The following is a 12073-nucleotide window of genomic DNA, read 5'->3' on the forward strand; positions in this document are numbered from 1 at the left end:
ATAGGAAGGGCCACTACAGGGGGCACTGGATAAGAGGGATCACTACTGGGTACCTGCATAAGGGGGACCACTACTGGGAAAACTGCATGGGGGGACTACTGCTGGGGGCACTATATAAAGGGCACTGCATAAGGGGGGGACTACTACTGGGGGCACTATATAAAGGGCACTGCATAAGGGAATACCGCTACTGGGCGCACTGCATTGTGGGGACTGCTACTGGGGGCACTGCATAAGGGGGAACACTACATGGGGCACTGCATTTGGGGGGCCACTACTGGGGGTACTGAGTAAGGGGAACTAATTGGGGGCTGAATAAGAGGGACCACTACTGGGGATACTGTATAAGGGGCACTACTATGGGCCTGCATAAGAGAGAGACCACAACTGCATACTGGGGGTACTGTATAAGGGGTACTATTAGGGTTAAGGTGCATATGAATAGGAATGTTCAGCATGAAAATAAAGGGGTGTGTCATGTTGACACGCCCCATTTTTAAGTGACCACGCTCCCTTTTCAAATTTGCCCTGGGCTCCAAATACCCTAGTTACGCCACTGGGATTAAGATAGGTGTCAGGATTTCAATGCTTATTTAAGTCCCTTGTTTGGCTTCCCCTGTCGGGATTGAAACCGGCGTCATCGCGGCCGTCGGTCTCATAATTACATCCCCAAGCATTATATAGACCTTATAGACAGCACCAGGACAACATTTGGCAACATTTTCAATCAAAAACATAAAATAAATATGTTAGTGCTCAGTTTTACCTATATTATGTACAGTGGCAATAATGCCAAATGTAAATAAATACAAGACCGAAAGAAGATATTTATCTGCGCTTATCACTGCAACAATTCTGTGTCTATTTAGCAAAGTGAAGGTAAGGAGAACTTGTTCATATTTTGATCTTGATGATGCTCAACAAAGCAATACTTTAGTATATGAATGGAAAGGTTCAATGAAAAGATAGTAGACAGAGATTTTAAGTGATTTTTTTTTTACTCCGCATTTCCAACTGGACCAACAATCCAGTATAGTACTTATAATTTGAGGGTGGTGGTTCCTTACATGGAGATATGGGACTCCACCTGTACATGTTCAAAGCAGAGCACAATGAAACATGTTGCACAGCCATGTTTTTCCTGTTCATAACTGACCCCTATTCACTTCATGAGTCAACTGCGCCCACAGTGGTCAAATTGGGATGGACAGGTCACCAAGCACTGGAGGCTGATCAAACTTGCTCTCAGCAATGGGAGTACTCCAGTGTTTATGGAGATTCGCGATTTAGTGTTTTCAAAATAATTATATTCTCCCTTTAAGCTGCTAGAGTTCTCTATGCTTCTACTTGTCCGCACAACATATGCGGTGCCATTCCTGAATACTGCACATTGTCTCCTGATGAAGGCTCATGCGTTTGACATTTCAGGGTTGTTTCACACCCCTGCCTTTCATATACAGTACACAAGCATTCTGCTAAGGATATACATAACATGCTGGATTAGTTTGTTTGAACAATGTGAACAACTTGAAGTCATTTTCAGGAAGAACAAAAGCTTGTTGATGAAGCCGCCATGAACGAATATGAAGGTATATGGTACATTTATTTCCTGTAGATACTAAAATAAAATCATTTAGAGTCAGAATTTAAATGTGAATTATCTGTCAGGGGGAAAAAACTGAAAGACATATGTATCACATACAGAACGTTTAACTAGAAACATGTTGTACCAAACATATCTGGAATCTTGACTCCTGTGCATGAATCTTGACTCCTCCTCCATGAGGTCCTGTGCAATGCTGTGTGGTTCATAATAATTCAAAGCTCAATTTAAAATTAACGTTGCATATGTGTTCAGTACTCTGTTAGGAAGTTCTGGGGAGGAAAACTGTAACAAAAGAATTTGAGGGTTCATAGTGTTGTGTTTTACAAAAATATTTTAGTCAAGCTATACAATACAGGGCCTGATTTAGAGATGTAATACAGGGCCTGATTTAGAGATGTACATTCATCCGATGATGAACGTACATCTCCGATGTTTCCGGGTCTGAGCCTGCGCAGGGCTCGTTCTGTTCATATATAGAACAGGTCCTGCAATTATGCTTGCAGACCCCAACAAGCCGCAGCATGATTGACATGCTGCAGCGTTTGTGGGGTGGAACAGGGAAGTGGCTTATCACCGTTCCCGGAAATGGGGGCTTGTCGCCCCCATTTTCCCGGAGGGACGAGGCCAGGGTCTGTGTTGGTGGACACAGATTCCTGGTCTCTTACGTGATTAGCTGCAAGTAGCCTGGTCAGGCTGCAAGTAGCTTCAGCTCCCGCAGCGTGACCAAAGGAGCAACCATCGCGGCCATCAATTGCAATAGAATTGATGGTGATCCCAGCTTGCAACGTTGGTCGCAGTGCTGGGATCGCAAATGCAACAAGGAGGTGTCTGACACCTCCTTCTGCATTTGCATCAGAGTTGGACGGATTTGCACAGCCGTTTGTGTGCTGCTCTGCAAATCCATCCATCTCCGAATCAGGCACACAGTGGTAATTGTATATAATTTGTAGCAATCACATTGCATGTTAGATATCATAGATAAACTTGTGTTGTGCAATTTAAACAGAGCAATGCACCTATTTAAATGCAATTGTGTCAACTGTGAAAGAAATGTACATATGTAGGTGTGGTCATAAGGTGTGGGCGTGGCCAGGACATGTAAGGACATTCAGGGCTGCATACACATCAGCACCTTGCTGAAAGGGGTATGGCCATATCATGCTGGGGACTTGGCGCCACCCCTGTAATGTCCCTATTTTTGCTAAGGACCAGGTTCGTTCAAATTGATCAGAGAGGCATGCTAAGTGAAATGTGTTCTCCTGTATTACATCAGACACAATGACAGACATATTTAAGAGGATACAATGCAATTTTATTTGACATAAGAAACATTTGACACATAATCACTATACATTAAGTACATATCTCAGCCTCTATTCAAAGTGTTTGTCATAAAACCTGGAACACAATAACCATTTTTTTAAAACAACTATTGTATTTTCAACAATGCAACTACACTTCTGGCTATATAAAAAAAAACACAGTGCAGTATTACAGTGTCAGTAAGGGTTTTCATAAGATATGCGGCATTAGTTTTGAGCAACATCAGTCCAGCTTTAGACAAAAAGAACAGGGATTAGCATGCAGTTTTGTGACTTTAAGCAGAGTCCAGCGTTAAAGAAAAATAATAGAGTTTAGCATACAGTTCACGGCTTTAGCTTTAAGCACAGACCAGCGTTTAAGAAAGATAGAGCTTAACATCCATTCACGGCTTTAGCTTTAAGCACAGTCCAGCATTTACGAAAAATTGTGATTTGCATTACAGTGTAACATGCATTACCTTTCTTCCTAAAATATGGTGATACCAGCAAATATTAAAATATAAAAGTAAATGTCTCAGCACTCCTTCTGCTTAACAGCCAGCGGCTACAAAATCTGTGGACCGTCCAGGTTCTGGCACCCTAATGCTAACCACCACCCCCAGCCTATCGCCTGGCCAGTTTGTCCGGCATCACGAGCAAGGAGCATCAGAAGCGTGAGAGCTAGTTTAAACCCTTCCTGTGCTCCAGTGATTATTCCAGCTTGGTCTGTGTAAATGTGAAAACATGGAATTCCACAACTCCACTGCTAATGCAGAACACACAGGTGTCACTCCAGCCTCCCTTGGAGGGACCTGATTTCACCAGAATGTGGGCAATTCAGGTGATAGTAAACCCCTCTTACCACATTATACATATATATATATATATATATATATATATATATATATATATATGGGCAATATCACACTAGCTGGTGAAATTGAGTCATGGATTCTGTGTGGGGCAATAAGCTTGACCACCCCCAGAGGCTGCCTAGTGAATTTAATCCAGGGAGAACTGAGGCAGACCAGTGAGGCTGCAGGTGGAATCAGTCCAAGAGGGACTGAGGCAGCCAAAGAGCCCAGTGTGCCAAGGCTAGGATGCCATGTCCAGACCTGCATCAGACAGGAAGGACCACAAATCTCTATGACTGTGTATGTGAAGTTGTAGCTGCCAAGCTACAGGCCAGGAGGCCGTGTCCAGACCTGCAGTCAAGCATGGAGGGCCATAAGAGAGACAATGTGTGACTTTATGATTTATGATATCTGAAAAATTAATTTAAGATATTACAGCTGGTATTGGTTGATCCAGTTTGTTACTGTTTTAGGTTGAATCTATTTACTTCTCTTGTCAGTTTGTATCTCTTTCAAGTTGCTATACCAATTTGTAACAAACCTGGCAAGCTTAGCCTAATACACTTGATATATACTAACATTGTACTGTCATTTTTTCCCTTTGATTACACATTAGCTCTAAGGCTCAATTACAAGTGGGGAATATTATGAGGATGTATGTGCAATTATGTAATGTATTTTATTTTATACTACTTTATTAATTATTTTTTACAAACAAGTAGAATCATGTGTGGGTAATTAATTATTTAAAGCACTTTGGAGACTTTACAAGGGTTAAATCTCATATGCTGAGGACCTGTCATTAGTCTTGAAAAAGTTCCCGTCCCTGTATGGAACTAAACGCATTGACGACTATTGGTGTGTGAAGTTCTGCTAAGCCAAACTCTGACCTTGAGAGGTGACGTGGTCATTTGCTGGAAATACTGTGCAATTTATCCATACAGACCTATTCAGCTGGTGCTCAAGCAATTACCGTAGGGAGCCCAAGACTTCGCTGCTATCCGTGGCCTCTGGCTAACTACACCTGCTGCCACTGTGCTGCATGCTACAGAGCCAGGACTCAGTGCAAAGATACCGGTAATCCTGTGAAACCTTGCTCTATAGCAGTTGCACTACCCAGCACCCCTCCAAGAGAAGCAGCTTCCTTTGTTCATAGGACCGCTGCCTATGAGGCTGACACACTTTATACAAATTAGGAGCTCCTCTTGGAAATATTACCAACAAACTATATCTTGCAAGTAAACTATGTTAGAATATTTTATATGGATTGACAACTATAGTTTTTTATTAATATAGTTGTACTACATTGCATAGTATTAGTTGGTTGCTTACTGCAATTAATATATTACAATATAAATTGCGAGTACATATTCCGATAATTGAGCCTTATTCCATCTATTGGGAGCACAATTTTTTTGTTCTCAGATTAGACATTTACTTAAAGTTAGTACACCAGCGCAGTGGTTTTGTATGCTTTTGAGCAGAGTGCTCCACAATGGGTTGGGTACGGGATACCGGCACTCGGGATCCCGGAGGTCAAAATCCAGACGCTGGCATCCCGACAGTGTTAGGATACCGACACTTATCGGTAGGCATCCTAACCCTCCTCCTCTCCCTACCCCTCCCTCCTTGGTGCCTAGACCCAACCCCCCCATTGCCTAAACCTAACCTTCCCCTTCCCGCACCCTAAGCCTAACCCTCCCCACTAAGTGCCTAACCCTAACCCTCCCCTAGTACCTAACCCTCTGCCTACCAAGTTGTGCATTGGCAGTCAGTCACTACAGAGTAGAAGGGTGGCTGTGGGCTACTGGGGGAAAGGGGAGACATATGACTGCCCTGCTTCCTCCTGTGAATAATGCAAATGAATGCAAAAATAATCAAAAAATTTATGCAAAACAGGTCAAGTAGAGAGCCAAGTTCCAGCTATACAAAGTTTGGAATTCCATTTTATACTGTATACTCGTATTTGCAAATTCTCAATTTACGGAATTAATAGAGCTGGGGAAAACATTATAAGTAACTCTACAACTATATTCTCTTATGTCTTGAGACTGATTATCCTCTAAATAGTAACATGCAGAATTTCAAATTTTCCAGACAGTTGTAGATTTTATATACATTACCAAGCGGTAATGCAATACCATATCAAAAATGGCACAAATAGTTTAAAAACAAATGTAAGCAATCTTTACATTTAGGTAGAAAAAGAAAGAGATAGAGAGAATACAGTATATAACAACGTACAATACATGATTTGTTTTTATTTTATAACATGACTGACCATGAAACACACTGTTATATTAAATTACATAAAAATTCTGCAGCGTCAATTAGCGAGACAAAAAAGTGGACAAATATTAAATTCTCCTGGCGACAAACCAACAAAAACTTAGCAGAATAAATAGTGGTAAACGCAAAGAAATTCCTGACTGAGACCAGAGTGGTTTCATTATGATTCTGGGGTTTCCATCAGTGTTACATCACTCAGTCATAAGAAGACTTTGATAAATGACTCTACCATTTTGCAAGGTGTGCCTCTGGGAGGTACCAGATCCTGATGTTGTCCAGGTCCCCATTCGGAGCAGGTTAGGAATTTATGCTGAAGATATTATACTGTAATTGAACTTGTTTATTTTTCATCTTTATACACTTCGTTTGTGAGGTTTTTCTTTTTCTTTCAGCGATGTGTACCAGAAGGCTCTTTAAAATTGTTAGGATTCTCTTACAGTTTATACAAGAGTAGAAAAATGAAGTCTGGTTGCCATGGGATTCGCAATACGAGAATTTGAAGGAAACTGGTAAAAACATGTAACGTAATATGCACAGTAGCGAAACAGACAAAATATTTATACCTTTTTGGAATTTGTAATCTCATACGAAATGTTTTAGTTTAAAGAGAAAGGTCAACATTAGTGTTATACCAGTATAATGATCTTAAATTTAATTTTCGCATCAATTTCATTCATCAGCCAAGCTGCCCACTAAAGGAGCGTACACACGGTCAGATTTGTCAGACTTGTCAGATTTGTCAGATGAACGATTGAATGATTAAACGATTTGAACGATTTGAACGATTTTACCAAAGTTTTGAACGATTTGAACGATTGAACGATTTTTGACTGCATTAAAATGAATGGAATCGTCCAAGTCTGACTGCAAACACATCAGATATCAGAAATCGTTATCTGACCATCGGGAACGCGCATCGTTGATCGTCCATCGTTCAGGCATGTCAGATATGAACGATTTTCCTTCAGATATGAACGACTGAACGATTTTTAAATCGTTATCGTTCATATCTGAAGGAAAAATCTGATCGTGTGTATGCACCTAAAGGTTGAAATGTACATCAGATTTGGTCATTTCTGACCAAAACACATGATTGGATTGGGCCATTGGCTCAACGTGACGTAGCAGATCTGAAAATATCATTGATGTAATGCCTTTAACTGACTATTGAACAAACACCTCAATATAATCTCGTGCTTCCTTTGTGTGGTAAAATTAGCCACAGATCTAGCTATGTGCCAAACATACTACACTGGCAAGTGGGAAGCCACTTAAACATTATTATTATTATTACCAGTTATTTATATAGCGCACACATATTCTGCAGCGCTTTACAGAGAATATCTTACCATTCACATCTGTCCCATATCTTACCATTCACATCAGAGGAGCTTACAATCTATATTCCCTATCACATGCTCACACACACATTAAGGTAAATTTTTGTGTGGAGCCAATTAACCTACCAGTATATTTTTGGAGTGTGGGAGGAAACCGGAGCACCTGGAGGAAACCCACGCAAGCACAGGAAGAATATACAAACTCCACAGTTAGGGCCGTAGTGGGAATCGAACCCATGACCTCAGTGCTGTGAGGTAGTAACGCTAACCATTACATCGTCTGTGCTGCCCCAAACATGAAGATCCTTTAAATAAAGGGTGAGTAGGGTCTGATTAGCATTGTAAATAAGAGAGTATTTCCAATTGTAACCAATGAACAACCGGAATCGGTATGATATCCCGGCTGCCACATGGCCGGGAGTTCGAATCTCAGCAGCGGCAGCCCGACAAACCAGCAGAGCCCGGCAGTGGAAGCCCGACAGTGCTGGAAATCCCGATCATCCTAAGGTAAGTATGTACTAACCTAACCTAACCCCCCTAACCCTCCTTAGGGGTGCCTAACCCTAACCTCCCCCCCTGTGCCTAACCCTAATCCTCCCTCTATGTGCCTAACCCCAGCCCTCCCTCCCCCTAGCCTAACCCTAATTCCCCCAGGGGGGTGCCTAACTCTAAGTCCCTCCCGGGTGCCCTAAACCTAACCCTCCCCCCCGCGGCTGTCCGCTCGCGGCGCCCGGCATCCCTTCGATCGGGATGCCGGGTGCCTGTCTCCCAGCGTCGGGGAAATGTCAGGCATCTACATCTAGATGCCCGGCATTTCACCCTCGCCGGGATATGACAGTCGGGAAGCCGGCTGCCGGTACAACCTAATAAAATAAACGAAAAATAAATTTTAATTGTAAGCTTATCACTGAATGACCATTAAGCAGTGTCATTGCATTAAATAAAGGGATGGATTCATTTAGCTGCGAAAAAGCAAAAACTTAAAGTCAGAGAAGTTTTCACACAATTTGCGTATTTTGGTGCAATATTTTCGCGTCTTTTGTCTGTGCATGCTCCCGTTTTTCGCACTACCCAATTACAAAAGATGCGAAAACGCATTTGCACGAAAACTGTTCTTGTAGAACCAGTAAAAAGTACAGGTGAATTTGGGGAAATCTGTCTTGAGATCTCACTGCGCAGATTAGCAATTTCTGAGTAAGGTCTGACCTTGTGCAAGTGTGCCTGAGGTTCCGATGTTACTCAATGTTACCGATGTAAAAAGGCTAACTGACATTGGAAATCAATTTAGAAGTGTATTAGTGGCCCTAATAAAAATAATTGTGTCAAATGGATGTTATACTGTATGCATATTTGCATTAGTGTGGAAAAATGATTAAAAGCTATTTTTTTTGGACAAAATAAATGCTGCAGTTAAAATTGAGGGTACATAAAAATGGGTGCAAGTATATTTTTGTGTCATCAAGTGCAATGTTTAAAACACATGTCCCATCCATATAGCCCCCCAAAATACCAGACCCACTACTTTAATTACATTTTCCACTACTTTTAATTTTTTCACCCCCAAAATTTACATGCAATTACTGGCCAAATGAAGCTAATTAAAACAAATATTTTTGCCTAATTTGTCATTAGGGGGGTGTCCAATGGGGTTCTCAACCAAGGGCCTGATTCAGAGCTGGACGCTCTGAAAGAGCGCTCTTTCTGAATCAGGGCGTTTTTATTTTTGGTGTGGCCTCAGGGCCGCTCGCATAGCTGTGGGGGACCACCCACAGCTATTGCGAGCAGCCAGGTGATGGTCGCGATGGTCTCGACCGTCGGGGCTTGCGACGAGACCCTTGCGGTAGGGTCTCGTTCCCGCAAGCCCCAGTGAGCTTCTGGCTCTAATAGAGCCGGAAGCTCACCACTGACATCACTCGTGATATCAGTGGGGCCGCCCCCAAACGGCAGGCGTTCCGTCGGGAATGCCTCCGTGTGGCCAGCCACCCCCCCTGCCCGCTTCCAAAACGGTGCGAGCTGTCGATCAAAATCGGCAGCCGCCCCCTTTTGGTGCGAGACCCGGAGCGACAGAGTGCCCGTCGCAAGCCGGGTCTCACACATGCGCACGTCGGATCCGGCTCCGGCATGCGGAATGGCCAAACATCGACCCACTAGCGAGCGCATAGTGCTTGCGAGCGGGTCTGAATCAGGCCAAAAGTCTCCACCGCACAACTTCTCAACCGCTCTAAGATGGTGAAAACAGTTAGCCGTTTTTTGTCTATGGAGAATTCGCAAATGCGAAAACTTCAGCAATGCGCTATATGCATTTTTGTGCTCGCAGGTGCAAACTTTTTGCCAAACCATGGCTTTTCGCGGCTAATTGAATTCCCCCATTAGGGTGAAATCATATTATATACATGGCTGTTTAACCTAGTGAATCCTCTGTGTGAGTTGCTATATAATGACTGCGCTTGCACAGTGTGTCTTCCAAGCATACACAATGGCTAACAATCGCTCAATCTGCGTAAACATTGGCATTTGCGTGAGAATCTGAATCATACCCTATAGTGTGTCACTATATACTTTTTTTTTCCACATGATACTGCACTAATAAATAACGGAGGACATTACAAAGAAAGTTATAGGACTCAAAAGGATCATTGATCTGATATGGATATATTATGTGTTTAATTTTTTGACACTACTGTATAACACTTATATAGGTGCAGATCACGCCATCACTCCATGCTCCCACTCTATATATATATATATATATATATATATATATATATATATAATATATATATACTATTTTACTATGTGGTACACAGTGTTTTCCATAGGTTGAATTGCGGATTGCACTAAAAACGCGCTTTGTACATTTCCTCCGAGAATCTACCTCTACCAGCTAATCCGTCTGGTTTATCTGAAAACTGCTGCCCTCAATATCAGTAGTGGGAAGTGCTAGCCGTGAAAAGACTATGGGGGAGATTTACTAAGCTTTGGAGAGAGATAAAGTGGAGAGAGATAAGGTACCAACCAATCAGCTCCCAACTGCCAATTACAGGTGTGTTTGAAAAATGACAGTTAGGAGCTGATTGGTTGGTACTTTATCTCTCTCCACTTTATTTACCTTTATTCCCTCCCAGTTTTACACACACACACACACACACACACACACACAGACTTGGACTGGGTGGGGCTCCGGGTAATTCCTCGATGGGCCTCACTGCTTCGAGGCCATGCCCCTTTTGGTGAGGGGGAGGGGCTTAGCAGGCCACAATCAGGGGCAGGGGGGTTGCTGCTCAGCATGTTATGGCTCACTGTCAGAATATGATAGTAGCAGTCTGGGCACAGAGTGTGATTGTGTGTATCTGATGCTTCCTCTGGCCCCAGGGATTGCTAACTTAGCTATATAGTCACTTCCTGATTTTGGTTGGCCCCTCCCCCGAGACCAGCCACATCCACCAATGATCTGTGCTGTCTCTCCAGTCCTCTTCTTTGGTGTTAGTTTTCTGTATCCTCCCATCAATGGGCAAACTGTCTGTCACATTTGTATCCAGGCAACTCCCATACCTTGTAGGCGGAGGCACAGTCTGTACATTACAGTACTCTACTCTGCATACAGGACACCCTTGAAGCTGACAAGCTCTATATGCAAGATAAGTACAGGTAGGACTGGCATATTTCGTTTTGTAACTGTATTTAGCTCATTAATGTTGTGCAGATACTAGACACTTCATGCCATGCCAGGAGGCATGCTGGGATTTGTAGTCCCAATTATGTATTGTATATTATGCTATGGTAGTGTATAGATCCCCTTCAGTAGATGTACCTGGAAGTGAAGTGGAGTGAGGGCAGAAGTGCAGTTCCATGTCCATACAGTCCACCAAAAGAAAAAATGTGTCCCCTCTCGGTCTCGCTTCGCTCACCACAGGTATATATTCCCCCTCTTGTCCACGTGGATAGTAAGGAATGACATTAGACAGTAACTGATAATGTCAGGGTACAAATACTGAAGTGGATCTATTCACTACCAATATTTTTTTTTTGCTATGACCACATTTGTGTTGGTAAGATTATTTGTTGAAGTCAGATTTACAGCTAGCTTGGGAGTAATACCAACAAAGTAGTGGAATAACATCACATATACAGATATTTGGGGACCTATTTATCATTACATATTTGTAGGATATTCCCCGAAAACTGACGTTTCAGATAGTACCTGCAAATATTTGGGATCCTCTTGATCCAGTTAGGTTTCTATGACGGACTGTTGTGCTGCCTAAATTACCAAGCTGCGTGCTTGGCCCTAATAGGATAGCACTACCCTACTAATTTACACATTTTTCCTCTCCGTTGGCCTCTGGTGACGCATGCACCAGGCGACGGACATGCATACACATTAGCTCCGGGTACCCGGACCAGGAAGCACTGTGATAGCGTTACCCTATCACACTTCTTCCAGCTTTTTTGCAGGGAGGGGCTCTTATTGGTAGCCTGTCTACTGGTAAGAAGATTTTAGTAAATTTGCGTGAACATATTCATTTTCAAATTACGAATTTGGGTGAAAAATATTTATCACATCCACATGTGGATTGTGATAAATATACTTCTTGGTGATAAATATGCTCCTTGGTAAAGCTTTGACAAATTTATTGGCAATGCTTAACCTGCAATCCACTAGATTATGATACCTATAGGTGT

This window comes from Taudactylus pleione, unplaced genomic scaffold, assembly GCF_031769625.1.
Source record: "Taudactylus pleione unplaced genomic scaffold, aTauple2 ptg000201l, whole genome shotgun sequence".
NCBI classification, from domain to species: domain Eukaryota; kingdom Metazoa; phylum Chordata; class Amphibia; order Anura; family Myobatrachidae; genus Taudactylus; species Taudactylus pleione.